Source organism: Benincasa hispida, chromosome 1 (genome assembly GCF_027475165.1).
Source record: "Benincasa hispida cultivar pf3 chromosome 1, pf3_genome.v1.1, whole genome shotgun sequence".
Lineage (NCBI taxonomy): Eukaryota > Viridiplantae > Streptophyta > Magnoliopsida > Cucurbitales > Cucurbitaceae > Benincasa > Benincasa hispida.
The window spans coordinates 5245991-5264627 of record NC_143478.1 but is presented as its reverse complement, the minus strand read 5'-3'; the positions used below and the strand labels follow the sequence as shown (position 1 = coordinate 5264627).

At 32.1% G+C, this 18637-nt stretch overlaps 1 non-coding gene across 1 annotated transcript; it reads left to right on the top strand.

Moving 5' to 3' along the window:
- Positions 1-29: 29 nt before the first annotated feature.
- On the top strand, positions 30-102 carry TRNAR-CCU (transfer RNA arginine (anticodon CCU)). Its single transcript has one exon. It is a non-coding gene; the product is annotated as a tRNA-Arg (tRNA).
- The last annotated feature ends 18535 nt before the right edge of the window (positions 103-18637 follow it).

The following is an 18637-nucleotide window of genomic DNA, read 5'->3' as shown; positions in this document are numbered from 1 at the left end:
ATTAAACAATATTATGTTTAACAAACTAAGCGCCTGTAGCTCAGTGGATAGAGCGTCTGTTTCCTAAGCAGAAAGTCGTAGGTTCGACCCCTACCTGGCGCGAATAATTTAACTTATTTATGTTATATCACTATATATTTACATTATTTTATATCCTTTTGTTATTTATTTATATTATATATTATTATTATATTATATTTTTTCCATATTTATATTATGTTGTGTTCCCCAATTTCACGACACGTTATCAGCACTATGTCCGTTTTTCCCTCTTCGTTATAATTAAATTTAACATTATTTTACATATTTAATATCTATTAAATTTCTAATATAAATATAATTTTTTATGATAGTGTTGCCATGACAAATCTCACAAAATTGAAATTTTCCATCATTGATATTAACGATAGTAATTATTTTTCATGGGTACTTGATGTCAAAATCCACATGGATGCTATGAATCTTTGAGAGACTATTAAAGAAGGAAATACGACATCCAATCAGGACAAGAGCAAAAGTTGTGATTTTCTTTCGTCATCATCTCTACGAGAAGATTGAAAATTGAGTATCTTACAATAAAAGATTCCCATATCTTGTGGAAAAATTTGAAAGAGAGGTATGATCATCAAAAAATAATTATTCTTCCTAAAGCTCGTCATGAATGTATGCACTTGTACAAAATTTCAAATCAACAAGTGATTACAACTCGACATTATTTAAAATCAGTTCGAAATTGCTATTATGCGAAGAGAAAATTGTTTATGCTAATATGTAAGAGAAGACATTTTCAATATTTCATGTCTCGAATATGCTCATGTAGCAGCAACATCAAGAGAAGGGTTTTAAACAATATTATGAACTAATTTCACGTCTTCTCGTGGCAAATAACGAGTTATTAATGAAAAATCATAAGTCTCGACCAACCGGGACGACACCATTCACTTAAGTGAATGTTGTGAATTTTAATAATAATTCCAGTCGAGATCATGGTCGTGGTTGAGGTCGAGGTCGTGACCATGGTAGAGGAAAAAATTATTATTATTTTCGTGGTGGTCATTCTAATTATTATCTACTTGGTTTTAAAGATATATTATGTTACAATGGTTATCATATTGAGACTGGTAGAAAGATTAATATGGAGTATCTTTATATCATATCTACTTTCTCATATGAAAAACATATACCGAAAGAGTTGCCTGCTTTATTTTATGGAGTATATTATACTCATATAGAAGTAATTGAAACATTTGCAACAATGAACCTGAAGTTCATGAATCCAGACATATTTACAATTTGATATGACAGATTAGGTAATCCAAGGTCTATAATTATGAGAATAATTATTGATAATTCAAATGAACGTTCATTAAAGAGCTAGAAGATTCTTCAATATAATGAATTATCATGTGATGCTTGCTCTCGAGAAAAATTAATAATTAGACCATCACTAGTTAAAGTATGGACTAAATCACCTGCATTTTTAAAACGAATTCATGGTGATATATGTGGACTTATTAACCCACCAAGTGGACCATTTAGATATTTTATAATATTAATAGATGCATCTAGCAGATGGTCACACGTGTGCTTATTATCATGTCGAAATGTTGCATTTGCAATATTACTTGCTCGAATAACTAAGTTAAGAGCATAATTTCCTTATTATACAATTAAGGTCATTTGTCTTGATAATGTTGGTGAATTAGATGTAAGGTGGGATCGAATCTCGTAGCGGAAGTATTTTATTAGAACATCTGGCGTCCCGCAAATCAATTTTACATTAAACAAAATCATTATACTAAACAAAATATATAAACATGTATAACATGCATTAGGGAAAATATTAGAAAACATGCATTAGGGAAAAGATTAGAATGATTCCTACTTCTGTAGATTCCCTAATGTCACAAACAAGCCTTTCCAAAGTTCCAACAAACAAATCTCCAAACGATCTCGATCACGAGCAACTCCTTGAGCGATCTCAAACCCTACCATAAGAGTAACCTCGTTATTCTCCTAAGATTCCGATAGAGGATGGGTGGTATCCAACTATTGGGAGAGGGAGAGGAGAATAGGGTTTTAGAGAGTAGAGAGGCTTAGAGAAAATTATACACGATAACACCAGGTTGTTGTGTATTGTCAGAGTTTCTCTACAATGAAACCGTATAAGAACATGTGTTTGCAAAAGTCCAAAGGGAGGTATTTTTATAGAGAATGGTCAAGCCCCTTTCCTAATATATTTTATTTTTCTATAATTAATTAAATAACATTTATTTAATTAATTAGCCCATTTTAATTAAATAACGCATGTTTAATCAATTAGCCCAATTAAATAATACTTATTTAATTTTAATTCGTATAATAATTAATTAACCATTTATACATTCAACTGAATTTAATGTATATATTTAATTATTATAGACATCACATGTATATGTGCAAAACCTCTCTATTAATTCATTCTTTGTGAATCTAATTCACTTGAATTAATTAATTTGAATCTTATTCAAATATTATCTTCCAATTTAATTATAGATCGTATCCATATTATATATTAATCACATTAATATATGAACAATTCAAATTATCCCTCTTAAATATCATTTAGTGAGCTAACGAGAGGATCTGGTGAACATGTATATCAGAAACTTCAACGATATGAGATTAATTGGCTAAACTCATTAACCAAATTAATTAATATTCGTTAACTGTGGGTATACTCTACCAAAGACTCGTAGCTATACTCTTCTCATTACATATATATTTATGTATCCATGGATATAGATCAATACCAGCAAGTTAGTCCTTCACGAGTGTTTGTAACTCCAACTGCATCAAATTTTCGTTTTACCCTTCGATCACCCGTGATTCCTTAAGTATCAGTGCTCATCTAATGAACAACCTGTTCATGGTTCAACCAATAAACAAAAACCTCTCTTAGGCCAACAAAAGGGAAGGACCCCTTGTTCAAGTCCCAGATACACCACTTAAGGGAACATTCATCTACTTACCCTTAAGTCGGAAAGGAGTGAGTTCCATCTTGTAATATTATGTTCTCAGCTCCCCGCTCGATCTTGTCCTCAAAGTGGTAGGCTTATTGGGTTGACGATCTGGCCACTCTCACCCATACAAATCAAAGGACAATCCTTTATGAACAAGAGTTCATAATATACTCAGGATAAGACTAAGTCGCCTAGGTCATCCTAATGAAATATAAACCTAACTAGTCAACGGTATTAATGTTGGGATTGGTGTCCTAAATATCTAGTATTCTCATAGTTTGTAAACATAATAAAATAATTGTTATTTTATGAGCGTACACTCAATCCAATAAACTAAAATCCTAGGTTATTTTATTTAATTTAACAAGTATATAGAGGCATACATGTGGATCTTGTTTAAATAATAACCTAAACGGTCTGTAGTGGATGGATAAGGTTGGGTACCTTATCCTGGTGACACTACAGATACGGTATGTTCTATAGTTGTTATAAGTATTGTACAATGTTACAAATGATCTGATTCTTATCATTTATGTGGAGACATGTGAGTGAGGGTATCTTATACAAAGAGTTTGTATAATACCGGACAACGAAATGATTAGTCTCATCATATAACACTGTTAATAATAGAGACTTACATTTCACCAGGATGACCATAAGTGACATGACTTGAATCTTGAGTAAGTTGTGAACTTCTGCTCATGAAGGCGGTCCTTTGATTTTTATAGGTGAGAGTGGCCAAATTGCCAACTCAACATGTCTACCATTTTGGGGATTCGTTTGATTAGAGAGTTGGGAACATATCTACACAAGACAGAATTCACTATTTTCTCATTGTCGGGGTAAGTAGATAAATTGCTCCCTTAAGGGATGATTATAGGGCTTGAACAATGTGGTCACACCCTTTCTTGGCTCGAGAGGGACTTGGTTATAGTTGGACTATGATTTATTGTTCACTAAAGGGATCAATGATACTTAAGGAGTTAGATGTAACTACATGGGCAAAACGGTAATTTTGGCCCAGCTATACATACGAGCAATTTGTGAAGGGTTATTTATCATACTGTTGATTGGTTATATCCAATGGACACAGAAATATATCTGTAGTGCGAAGAGTGCAATTATTGGTCTTTAGTGGAGTGACCAACAATTAATGGATGTTGGGTAATTTAATTAAAAAGTTTAGTTAATTATCTGAGTACCATTGGAGCTTCAATTTACAAGTCCTTGAGGTCCCCTCTATAGCTCAACAGGGTTTATTGAGAATTAATTTTAGATTAATTTGAATTGTTCAAATTAATTATATATGATATAATTAATTGATTTAATTATATGAGATATAATTAATATAATGTATTTGATATATTTTATTTGAGAGGAATTAAATATTTGAATATGATTCAAATATTAATTATATGGATGAGATTCATATAATTGAATTTGGTATAAATGAGATTTATATTAAACTATAGGTTATATTGTATTTGATTCCATATAAAAACTATATGTTATGTATTATATTTGATATAATATATAATTTAAATATATTTTATATGATAAGTTGGTTATCATATAATATAATAATATATTTTAATTAAAATTTGAATTTAATAAAAGGAGGGAATTATAACTCCCTCCCTTTTTTCTCTCAACAAAAACGTGTAAAGAGTTTACAGTTTGATGATGACGTTGTTAAATTTTTTATCTGCTATACACTGAGTGCTCTCTCAGTTTTTCCCCTCCCTGAAAAACTTTCTTCCCTCTTCCAAAATCCATAACAGGAGGTTCATCTGTGGTTGTGTTCATTTGGGTTTTTCAGTTTTGAAGATTGAGATCTAGATCGAAAAGTTCATGATTTGGATCGGGGGAATTTGCAAAAAAGATTGGCTTCAAGGGTAAACGTTCTTCTTCCCTACTTATTCTGTTATTTTTAGCATGTTATAATTTAAATCTTATAATCCATAATTTTGTTATGTTCTGTAAAATTTTGCGGTTCTGTAAAAAATAAAAAATTGGAACCAATCCTCATGCTTCCGCGCAAGGACCTTCACCGGTTTCCCTTTAGTTACATCTAGTGGTTACTATTTCGCGGGAGTCTTATGCAAACTCATTGTATAGGATACCTCCACTCTCGTGTCACCTACACGAATGCATTGGATCATTACATATGTATCAAATACAAAGTGGGTCGTATCCATAGTGTTATCAGGATAAGGTACCCAACCTTATCCCTATACTATAAACCATTTAGGATGTATCTTGAACATTGATCCCTGTATGTCTCTACATACAGTTCAAGACTCATAAGACAACCTTGGATGTTAGTTTATTGGATTTAGGGTTATTAAGACAAAATAGACAACAATATAAACAATAACATTTATTGATTTAGCATCCATAACTCTTTATTGATGACGATCAATTAATAACATTTACGAGTTTTAGGGCATAAAACCCAACATTTACATCCCAAGCTTTTAAGAATTATTGTATGTCAATTGGGATAAGTGTTGAACATTCTTCTGTAGCTCACGTTTATACACGAAATGATTTAGCATAATCATTCATCAAATGTTTGCAGTTAATTGTTAGATCATTGCTTATGAGAGCTAAGCTTCCTACATCTGTTTGGGGACATGCTATTTTGCATGCAACGTCACTTGTACGCATTAGGTCAGTATTTTATCATAAGTACTCGCCATTACAATTAGCTTATGACCATGAGCCAAATATTTCTCTTCTCGAGATTTTTTGGATGTGTAGCATATGTTCTACTTGCTCCATCACAACGTACTAAGATGGGTTCTCAAAGGAGATTAGGAGTATATGTTGGATGTGATTTCCATCAATTATTAAATATCTTCAACACTTGACGGGTGATATATTTACTGCATGATTTGCTGATTATCATTTTAATGAGACAAAATTTCCAACATTAAGGTGATGAATTAAAAAATTGAAAAAATAAATTACATGGAATACATTGTTAATGTTTCATTTAGATTCCCGTACAGATCAATGTGAACTTGAAGTTCATAAGACAATTCATTTGCAAAATATAACATATCAGTTACCAGATGTATTTATAGATGCAAAGAAAATAACTAAATCACATATACTAGCTGCAAATGTTCTATCGAGAATTGATATCCCAATACAGCAAGTTGTTACTAATGAGTATGAAATACGGCAAAAGCATGATAAACCAGTGGGTTTCAAAGATAAAAATCCTTTAAAAAAAATTAATAGTTATAAACCCTGAACTCTAGGTTTCCTAGATAAGCATGTTTAGCCAAAGGAATGTTATATTATATATTTATTAAGTAACAATTCATGTTTGTCTATAGGAGTTATGATGGAAGGGAAGGAAAAACATACTAAATGAGGGGTGACGTGGCAGTTAATCCTTGAACTCTGGAGGCGGCGGGAAGTTTTTGGAAGAAGAACTTCAAAAGCGTGGTTTCGGCAATTGACATGAGCAAATTTAGGAAAATCGGTGCTATTCGAAAACTGAGAGAAGCTAGTTTGCGAGGTTGTCTTGTCGGAGGAAGATTACACAAGGAGAAGAACAAGAAGTGAAAAAAAAACAGAGGAGGCTGAATCTTGGGTTAATCAGGGCTCGAGGTAAAAATTGAAAGTTACAAGCCAAACTAGAAGGAATTCTTAGCTGAAATTTTAAGGTAAGAAAGTTAACTCAATTCTAAACAAGTTTGTAGAAGGAAGTTTCTTAAAAAGAGCTCTGAATTTCGAGTTATGAATTTTTAAATTTGTAACAGGGAAACGGTGCATAAGCAGACAACTGCTTGGGTTGAACAAACAACCAGTTCACCGTGGGAGTTATAGCGAGACGTGGGGATGAGGATCTCGCCTATAGAGGAAATCTCGTTGATCTCGCTCTAGAGAATCTCGCCTATCTTGCTCTAGAGGGAAATCTCATTAGGAATTAGGGTGAGTATCGCTAGGATGAAAATTTTACAGGAAAAGCTTGATCTCGCTCTAAAGGATCTCTCTAGCATCGCTCTAGAGGATCTCGCTGACCTCACTCAGGGGGATCTTGCCAGTAAAGCTGTTTGTGTTGATGAAAGTTCCTTTAATAAATGAATTAATTGAGGTATTTTACTAAGAATTCTAAGTAGTTTAACCGGGAATTATGTCCTTTCAGGCCAAGAAGAGCTAGGAGAGGCGTATAAACCATTAAGAGCTTAACGAGTGGTGAGTGACTAAGTGAATTAATGTCTCTAATACCTATGCATATAAGATCAAGTAAGTTACACTGACATTAGTGATGAATTTATACTTCCTCAAGCAACAAATAGATGGAGAATAACTTAATGCATGTTCCCCGCCTTGTATATGTGTAGCACAGGCCAAGGTATGTCATGTAGTCATTTCAACAGTTAAGTTCCAGTGTTAAAATATGCTTCCTAGAGGAAGGCTGTGAGAGAATGAGTTCTTGTGTAGATGGTAGGCAACAGAACTTAACTTAATGATACAAAATACCCCGGTACCGAAGGACATTTCAGAAGGTACCTGACCAACTTGATATCGAAGGACATTTGAGAAGATATCTTAGTAGCTCGATACTGAATGATAGATTTGAGAAGGTATCTGAGTAGAAGTACCTAAGGTATGACGGTACTTAGTATGGCCACGTGCACGTAGGCAATTCTGAATGAGAGGCCGAAATATGGGTCTCTTGGTCAGTAATAAACATTGGGAGCTAGAGCATTTAGGCTCGTTCTCGATTAGGGAATAATGAGGTCTGATGATATCTAAGAATGGTTTAAAGCTACAATTAGAGACAATTGCTTGAAACACTCATTAATATATTTACATGTTTATAGTAATGTAATGCATAATGTTATACGATTTTATAGTCACTCATTGGGCTTTAAGCTCACGGACCTCTGTGTTTTCCCTTCACAAGTAACGGTCAGATTCCTCAGGGTTGATCCTGCTGTTGTTTGCCACCTAAAGACTCGGCTTAATAAGAGGACTTAGGTTGATGATCTGTTTATGTACACATGTTTTGTGAGGGACTAGGGCTCTGTTAGAGATGTTTGGGCCATTCGTTAATGTTTCTCCCCTTAGATGTTATATCATAGTTGTATGCATGTGTTTATATTATACTTTGTTGTTCTTTTAAGGAGGCATACCATATTCACACATTATTAATATTTAGCAGGTTGGCATTTAGATTAGAGAGCTTTGGTGGTGGGTGCTGGCAGCCGGGCTAGCAACTACCGCAGTCATATCCTCTTTTAGATTAGGAGGGTAATCTGGAAGAAGGTGTGACAATAGTCAAGAGACCTGGTTGAGGATGTAAATACCCAAGAAGAAATTCATGACGTGACTAATGAGGCAGATGAAATACCTAAAGATAATAACGAGATTTCAATAAATGATGTCATGATAGGAAAAAGATGGAACCAGACTCATGTAGTTATTGACAACATTTTTGTGTATAATGTTGCTCTTGATAATATATCTAAAAATGAAGATTCTGAACCAAAATATGTTGAATAATGTTGTCATAGAAAAGATTGGCTTAAGCGGAAAGAAGCAATCAAGGCAGAATTAAATTCACTTGCAAAACACCATGTTTTTGGACCAGTAGTTCAAACACCATAAGGTGTCAAATCTGTGGGATACAAATGAGTATTTATGAGGAAAAAAAATGAAAATAATGAAGCCATAAAATATAAAACAAGACTAGTTGCACGAGTTTTTTTTTCTGCAAAGACATGATATTGATTATGAGGAGACGTATACTCCGGTGGTGAATGCAACTACATTAAGATATTTAATTAGTCTGACTGTATATGAAAGTTTGGACATGCATCTTATGGATGTAGTCACAACATACTTATATGGATCTCTTGACAATGATATTTATATGAGAATCCCAAAAGGACTTAAGGTACTTGAAACATATAAATCAAATTTCTCAGAATTGTATTCAATAAAGTTACAGAGATCATTATATGGATTGAAACAATCAGGACGAATGTGGTACAATCGTCTGAGTGGATATTAGTTGAAAGAAGGATATCAAAATAATCCATTATGTTTGTGTGTTTTTATAAAGAAATCACAGTTGGGATTTGCTATTATAACTGTATATGTTGATGATTTAAATATAATTGGAATTCTTGAAGAGCTTTCAAAGGCAATAACATATATTAAGAAAGAATTTGAGATAAAAAGATCTCAGAATTTTTTTTTTTTGTCTCGGCTTACAAATTGAACATTTAGCAGATGAGATATTTATTCATCGGTCAACTTATACAGAAAAAGTTTTGAAAAGATTTTACATGAACAAAGCACATCCATTGAACATTTCAATAAAAGTTCATTCATTAAATGTGAGGAAAGATATATTTCGACCTCGAGATGATAATGAAGAACTATTTGGTCTTGAAATACCACATCTTAGTGCAATTGGTGCATTTGTGTATCTTGCTAATAATACAATAACGGATATTGTATTTTTAGTAGATTTATTAGCTAGATATAGTTTTTCTCTAACAAAAAAGACATTAGAATGAAGTTAAGCATATACTCTTGAAGGAACTCGTTTGGAGAGATCCTTGAGCAGAAGCGAATTGTCCAAATTTCACTAATTATTGAAAACATAATTTATATTAAACATACAGTAGATATGCATTCAAAATAAATTACAGCGTGCTTTTTATATGAAAAAAAAAGTTCAAGATACATTACCTTTGAAGACCTTTCTTCGTGAAACTCCCTCAAACAGTCATGTTCCTCCTCAAAGACTTTATTCAACGAAATCTCGAACAGTAACCCGGACGCTACCACAAAGAGTCCTTGAACCTAGGCGTGATGAGCTCTGACTATTTTGGTTAGGAGAGATAGTTTGAGTAGAAGAAGTAGAAGATTGAGAAATCTCTCAATAACACAAGATCTCTGAACAATTTTGTAAATTCTCAATCGTTCAACAACAATACCAATCGTTGAGGAAGAAGAGAAAAACATTTTTCTTTTATTTCTCTTACCATAAAATTAATAATCACCCAAAGTGGTTGGAGAGAAGAGATGGAGAAGTTATTATTCGAACAATAATAAAATAATATAAATAAATATGATAACTAACTTATCCTATTATATTTATGTTAAATTATATGTTATATCAAATTTAAGATATAACCTGTAGTTTTAATATTGTATCACATACAATTTAAATTATAGTTTCTTTTCTTTATTTTATGGCATTTAATATAAATCATATTTATATTAAATTTAACAACTATGAATCACATTCATAGAAAATATATTTGAATCTCATTCAAATATTTATTTATTTCCTCCTATTAAACTATAATGTATAAAATATATTATGACAATTATATCATAAATAATTGAAACAAATTTAATTTTATCATATATAATTAAATCCCTCTGATTAATTTGAACAATTCAAATTAACCCAAAAACTCATTCTTATAGCTATCAAGGGGACCTTATGAACCTCTAGCTTGAAGCTCTAACGGTACATGAATAATTAATTAAAACTCTTTAATTACATTATTCACCATCCGTTAACTGTCAGGCACTCCACTAAAGACCAACAGCTGCACTCTTCGCACTACAGATATATTTTTTTTGTCCATTGGATATAACCAATTAATAGTACCTTCACAAATTGCTCGTAAGTACAACTAGGCCAAATTACCGTTTTGCCCCTGTAGTTACATCTAACTCCTTAAGTACCACTAATTTCTCTAATGAACAATAGATCATAGTCCTACTATGACTAAACCCCTATCGGGCCAAGAGAGGGTGTGACGCCACATTGTTCAAGACCCGAAATCAACCCTTAAGGGAGCAATTTATCTAATTACCCTTGCTTCGGGGAATGAGTGAATTCCATATTGTATAACTGTGTTCCTGGCTCTCCAATCAGACGAATCCTCAAAATGACAGGCTTGTTGAGTCGGCAATCTGGCCACTCTCACCCATACAAATAAAAGGACTGCCCTCATAGACAGAAGTTCACAACTCACTCATGATTCAGGTCATGTTACTTATGGTCATCCTGGTGAAATATAAGTTTCTATTATGAACGGTGTTATATAATGAGACTAAACATTTCATGGTCCGGTCTTATACAAACTCCTTTGTATAAAATATCCCCGCTCGCATGTCTAATACATGAATGATCAAGATCATATCATTTTTAGCATTTCACAACAATTGTAACTCCTACAAAGTGGGCCATACTCATAGTGTCACTAGATAAGGTACCCAACATCCATTAATTACAGTGTGGGGAGTTGGAAAAGTAGTTGTCTTCTTCCATTTTTTATGGATCTCTCATCCACCCTACAGTTTTCGTAGAAAAGACTTCATTGTGGAAAGACTATTCTCCTCCCTCACATCATCTCTTTTCCCTTTTCCAAGAATTCAAGTAAAACCCACAAAAATTCTTAATTCGAGAGAATACAGAGAGTTCTCAAATGGTTGTGCCCAATTGGGATTTCATTTTAGATATCTTTTGTGATCCAGATCAAAAGGGATATGTGAAGAAAATTGGCTTCAAGGAAAGTGTAACAATTATTCCCTTTTTCTAATTCCTTTGTAAAAATTGCACGCTATATTGTTTAGATTGATAATACATAATCTCTGTTCTGATCTATAATTTATGAATTATGTAAAAAAAAATAAAAATTGGGAATGATCCCCACTTCCGCACAAGGACCTTCGATGGTTTCCCTTCATATTATATGTGCTATAATTAATTTAACTTAATTATATATGATATAGTTAATATAAAGTATTTGATACACTATAATATAAAGTTTATTTGAGATGAAATAAATATTTGAATATGATTCAAATATTAATAATATGAATTGGGTTCATATAATTATATTTAGTATAAATGAGATTTATATTAAATACCATGTATTAATGAGAGAATTAAACTTTGAAACAATATAAACTATAGATTATATGTTATATATAACTAACAAAGATGCAAATCATTATAAAAAATAAGGAGAAAATTGGCTTAACTTTACAAAATCAAATACAAAAAATAAAATGGTTACCAAACGAACATTAAATATCTTAAATATCTTACCTTCCATTTATAACAACTTATTAGGAAAATTAATGTGCAACCTACCTATGTACTTCAGAATTTATAACAACTAATTTTCATTATGAAAATATTTTGTTAAGATATATATCTATTAAGATTTCTTAAAAATTCAATATGTTTATAAATTTGAAATATTTTGCTATTATATAGTGACACAATTGACGTCTCAATAATTTTGTAAGAACTCGATCATTACTATTTTAAAGTAACTTTTTTTTTTCTTTTTTTTTTTTTAACTTCAAATTCCGCTAAAGTTCAAATTTTGTTAGCCGACCATAAAATTCAATTTTATGTGAAATAAATTAATTTAAAAGAGAAAAATCCTTTCGTTAAAACCTCCTTTCCCCTAAATTATAATATGATCATTGCCCCTGTAGCCATGTAATGGTATAAATTTTAAGGATGGTATCCATTAAAATCATCAATTAATAATCAATTTACATATTCTTTTCAATTTTGTTTGAAATATATCATGTAAACTTATAATTTATATCAATCAACATTTAAATTTTTATAAGCAAATCAATTTAGATTATTATATTTAAAAGCTATTAATGCATCAATGATCACATGTGTGTGGATTTTTTTACACGTCGGTTTTACAAAAAGAATGAATTACAATTGATGTATGGATAATTCTCTGAATAAATTATATTTAGAGTCTAAATTGATTCACTTGTAATGGTTTAATTGTTTATTGATATAATTATAAGTCTCAAACAATATTTTTCCAAATAGAACATAATATGAAAGATATAAAATGATATACTTAATAAAAATTCAAACTTTTAATTAATACAATTATTAGTTTAGATCGATACAATCTCTAAGTATAAATTGATATTTTCTTTCATTCTCCACATCCATGTTTTTTAAAAAAATATTAGTAAAATTTTAATCATTTTTCATGCCTTTTTGTTTCTTCCCTAATTTAATATGAGCAAGGAAAGTTGTTGGATATCGAAAACAAAAAAAATCAAAAAATCAAAATAGTATTTAAAAAGAAAAATGAATTGGTTTTCAAAATTGCTATCATTTTAGGGTATGGATCTCAATAGGGGTGTTCAAATAAGCCGATAAATCGAACCATCTGAACTACCCAACCCAAAATATAAGGGTTGGATTGGGTTGAGTTGGGTTAAATTTTTTTCTATTTTTGTTGGGTTGGGATGGTTTGTGGTTTAGGTTAAAAAAAATTGGGTTGACCCAACCCAACTCGAATTTTATATAAATAAAATATACTATATATATTTCTCTTGGTTTAAAATTTGATTACTTGGTATTGATTAATTTGTTAATTTTAAATATTTTTCTTTTAAAATTGTTATGATATTTGTCTTTATTGAAGTTTGTAATAAATATCTTAGATATTTGGTATTTAGCATTTGAATTTTATGAAATTTTAGTTATTATCATGTGTTGTATATAAATTCATATTTTTAATTAAAAAGAAAAAAAATAAGTTATAACCCGACAACCCAATCCAATCCAAATTTTAGGGTTGGGTTAGACACTTTATTTGGATTCTTTAGATTGTCAATTTCGGATTGATCCAAAAAATACCTCCACCCCAATTCAATTCAACCCAGTCCATGTATACCCTAGATTTCAAAATGAGAAAAACTAGCCAATAAAAAAATAAACAAAACAAGAAATCATTTTGGCTTTATAACCCCTATTTTCAACTTTCACATAAAAAAATCCGAACTTAGTTGCAGTTTGCATTTGGTAGGATTTTTTTAATGTCAAGGATCCGCATCTCGAACAACGAGTGGATTTTATGTTCGTGATTCTATTCTTCAACTCTTTTTTTTTTTTCTTTCTTCCTCTGTGTATCTCCCATACTTCTCTATGATTTTCTATCTCATACTTCTTCTTTTTTTTTTTAATTTATTTTTTTCTTGACCCTTGTAAATTATTTTTATTAAGAAGAAGAAAAAGAAAGGTATTTAATAAAAAAATAAAAAATTGAAAGGGAAAGTAAGACATGGCTTAGGATGAGAGAGATCATTTGCTTTTGTCCTATTAAAAAAGTGCATAAAGTTGAGTTAAAGAGAGGGGAAATTAATATAATTGTGGAAAAAGGGAGTGAATAAGTAGAGGAGAGTGTTTTTAAAAAGATATATATATATATATATTATATAATATATATATATATATTATTTTTTTTTCTTTTCATTATTTTACTTTCCCATTCTTTATTTATTTTATTTTATCTGTTTTTCTTTAAGAAGTGAAAATGAGAGATTTGAAATTCTAAATTCAAGGGGTATGAATAAATGTTAATTATTGTTGATATATGCTTGATGATCACTTTACAAATATGATATGTTGATTTTGGAGGGCTATTTTGTCGATTTGGCACATTCTATTTCATCGTCATTGACCTAAAGGCATTCTCAGATTCATACCGCCTAATATTATAAACTTTGAGTTACGCTCCCTTTTAATTTGGTGCAACTAAATTAGTCATAACACAAATTTATATTTTGTGATATTGAACCATTTTTTAATTTTGAGGATGCCTTTGAAGTTATCTATGGCCATGAGATATGGAACAAGACGTTGGAATAGAAGAATTTGACACAACCAATGTTGCATTGTGGACCAAATTGTACATGAATCTAAGAATTTTATAATCTTTCATATTCGGGTTATTTTTTTAATACAATAATTATGGAAATTATTTATTTATTTTATTTGTTTGATTAAATTCTCATGTAATGAGATTTTTTTTTATTATATCATATTCATTGTCAAACAAAGTAACAATTATTTTTGCTCAACGACCTATACTTTTCAGATAATAATTCAACATGGACCTTTCAGACAATAATTTGAATGGTGTGTTAAAATTTAGTGAACGAGTTTGAATAAATGCAACCAAGTAAATTCACTACTAGAGATAGAAACCGACCAACCACATCACTCAAAATCAAACAAGTTATATTTTTATTCGTCATTATGGTTATTGTTAGTTTAGTTGTGGCTACATTATTCTATTGGTTTTCTTTAAACATTATGCCAATAACCAACAATGCGAGAGAGTAGTATGAAGTAATATTAATAATCAAGATATTGAATTGCATATAAATTGAGGTGGAAATATCTTTTAGTAGGGGTGAAAACGATGTGATAGTCAAATCGAACCGAATTGAATTTTTTAATATGTAAAATCGAATCGAATCGATTTATTGGTTCAAACTGAACCGCATATATGCGGTTCTGTTCAGTTTCAAATTCGGTTTTGGCATTTCTAAAAAAATCTATGTTATATTTTTGTAATTAAAAAAATGGTTCGGTTCGCTTCAGTTTTAAATTCGATTTTACTCTTATTATATATATATTAGTTAAAAACGGTCGGTTCAGTTTCAAATTCGATTTTCGAAGTTGAAACTAAATCAAACCGAATTAATTCGGTTTCAAAATTTCTTCAAACCAGACCGAACTGCATTTTTCGGTTTCATTGGGTTTTCAATTCAATTTTTAGAAACGGTTCGACTTTTGCGGTTTGAATGACCACCTCTAAGTTGAAGTCCTTGTGTCACTAGTTATTGATATAGTTACAGAAAAAAAAATGTAGCAATTATTAAACTAAAAAACAACAATAACAGATTAAAACTTGACTCGCTTTAAGAATAAATTATGAGTTGCATTCATTTAAAGTCGTTAACTAACACTATAAAAAAATTTGAGATTCCATGATATTTATAAATGTTCGAAACCTAATAGGATATTATGAAAATATCCTAATCCTATTATAAAAATATATTAGGATTTCTTTATCGAGGTAAAGACACATAGTCAACACATGTGATAATGAGAAAATGACACTTGGCATTGGACACTAAGCATGACACTAATGGGAATCTATTATTTCTAAATAATATTTATACTACTCTCCCTTAGATGCCCATTATATATATGAAATATGCCTTATTGAAACCTTACTAGGAAAAAATCACATGGGAAAAAAATCCTAGTGAAGGAAAAAGAGTACATATTTCATATAATTTATACTTTCAAAAGAATATATTTGCTCCCCCTCATGACAACATCACTTAAGATCTCTAAGTCACCGTATTCCAATGTTGTGCATCAAATTTTCAAAAGTTGCGATTGATAATACCTTTGTAAATAAGTGTCACACCCCGCCCCAAGCCCGCCTCTTGAGCCCGAGAGGAGGCGCGACGGATCGCAGATAGCACCCTTTTGTGATACCTACTGCCCATCTGAACCTATTTACTCTCATAAAATTTTAAGCCAAGGAAATAAACAACTGTTTAGCTCAACGTTTGTACAACTCCCAGACTTAGCTACAGAGTTTACATCAACAACTCTTAAAATCGAAAGTGTGGTTGTCATTGTAGCAGACCTTGACCTTAGCAGCACCCTGGAACTCCTCACCTTTCGCTACTTGGGAAGAAAAACATGAAAGAAAAGAATGAGCTTCAAGAAGCTCAATGAGTGGTAAGCAACTTCTAGAGTCTATTTCAACTCATAAAAATACAAGCATATCACAACTACGATGTTACATTCAAACCTCAGCCTTGAATGAGTCTGTTCTCAACTCTATCTACATGCACGGTAGATAATTAAATTGATACTACTCATAATGAGTCTGTTCTTAAACTCTACCTACACACAGAGTAGATAGTTAAACTAATACTAGTCATAAACGCTTACTCTTTTGCATTCCCTATGTGCACATAGATCCTCGCTTATGGGCTTAGAAGCTAGGTCTGTCGACCCTCTGACCATCCCATATGAGGTTCTTCTCACAGGCTCAGGAACTAGACCTTTCGGTTCTCTGATCATCTTGTGAGGTTCTACCCTGGGCTCAGGAACTAGGTCTATTAACCCCCTGACCATCCCGTTCACATATTCTCATTCTCATGCTAATTACTCATTCACAACATAAGCATACGCATATACTCTATAAGATATGCTTAAGACTTAAAGGAAATTCCCACTCACCTTGGTAGGGTAGGAATCTTTCTCTCTAGAAGTTCCTTGGGTTCCCTTTTGAACCCTAAATTCCATATTCAACTACAAGCTTAGATTACTCATAGTTTCAGATCTTATTTTGAGACTCTTCCTTCCACAAACATGTTCTAAAATGTCTCAGGAAGCTTACCTTAAAATATTAGCTCAAAACTCCTCGTGGTTTGGTTGGAATCCTCAAATCATCAAGACTGACCCAAGCTTACCCGAGAGCTCAACCCTTCTGCTTTTTCCTTACTCTTCAGCCTGATTCCTTAAAGCTTATTCTCTGACAACCCTTACTTGAAAACTAGACTCCTCAAACTTTCAAGTAGCTTTGAAATCACTCAAAACGCACGAATAGTCTGGGAGAACTTCTTGTCCCAAATTGATGCTACTTTAGGACCTCACTGTCCGACAACATCTCCTTCTCTTAGAACCACTTGATCAACGTTTAGCTTCCTCCAAATCTACTCTCAAACACTCTTCCTAATATACTTTGAAGAGGATTTGTGTTATGAACTGAAGAGAAGACTTGTGGTGATATTTATAGGCCTTAGGAACTGATCCTTATCATTTCTTAAGGCTTCTAACGCATGACACCTCATTCTTTATAAACTTTTGGAGTATCTGCACTATGCTTTGCCACCACCTACTTCCATGTCGCTCGTCTACTTGCATGAAGTTTGAGTTTTCTTCCTCATGCATAAATCTTCCTTGCATGAAACTCTATTTGTCCACCTCCTAGTAACTCAAGCTCAACTTCTTCTCGGTTTAGCCACTTGTCCGTGTGAATCCATCAACCTTGTATACCGCAAGCATCAACAACGCATAAAAACTTGGCCCATCGTTTAGTTCATCGTGTAGCTCTTGCCCCATCGCATAGCTCCGTCGTCTAGTGATCTCTCGTTGTCGCTTATCACCTAACGATTTCGCTGTCCCTCATCACGTATCTCTTGTTGTCACTCATCGTGTAGTGCTAACCCCATCATCTAACGCATCAAGCCCATCGTCTAGCGCTCACACCTATCGTCTAGTACCATCATCTAGCGCTTGCGTCTATCACCTAATGCATCGTCTAGCGTCTAGCGTCTAGCACCCAAGCTCATCGTTTAGCCTTATCATCTAGCGCTTATGCTTATTGTAAGCTTGAATTGATTTAATTGATTCGTTTATTCATGTTTGGTCAACAAATTGTTAGGTTGCTGACTTATGCGCTTTGCGATAATGATAATATGCGATACTACATTCTAAATGTATGCGATGATAATGATATGCGTTCGTAATATGCATTCGTGTAGTGTGCTCGTGTCACAAGTTTTCTTACGCTGGAACCAAGTATAATTCCAACGCAAGTTTCTCATAGCAATTTGAGTTTGAACATAGGGATTGTGGTGATTAATGCGATACTGATGTGATATATGCGACCGAAAAAAAAATAGTGAATTGGATTTTGAAAAGTAAAATGCGGTAAAATGTAAAATGCGATAATAAAATAACATGCGATGGTAAATAAAATGCGATA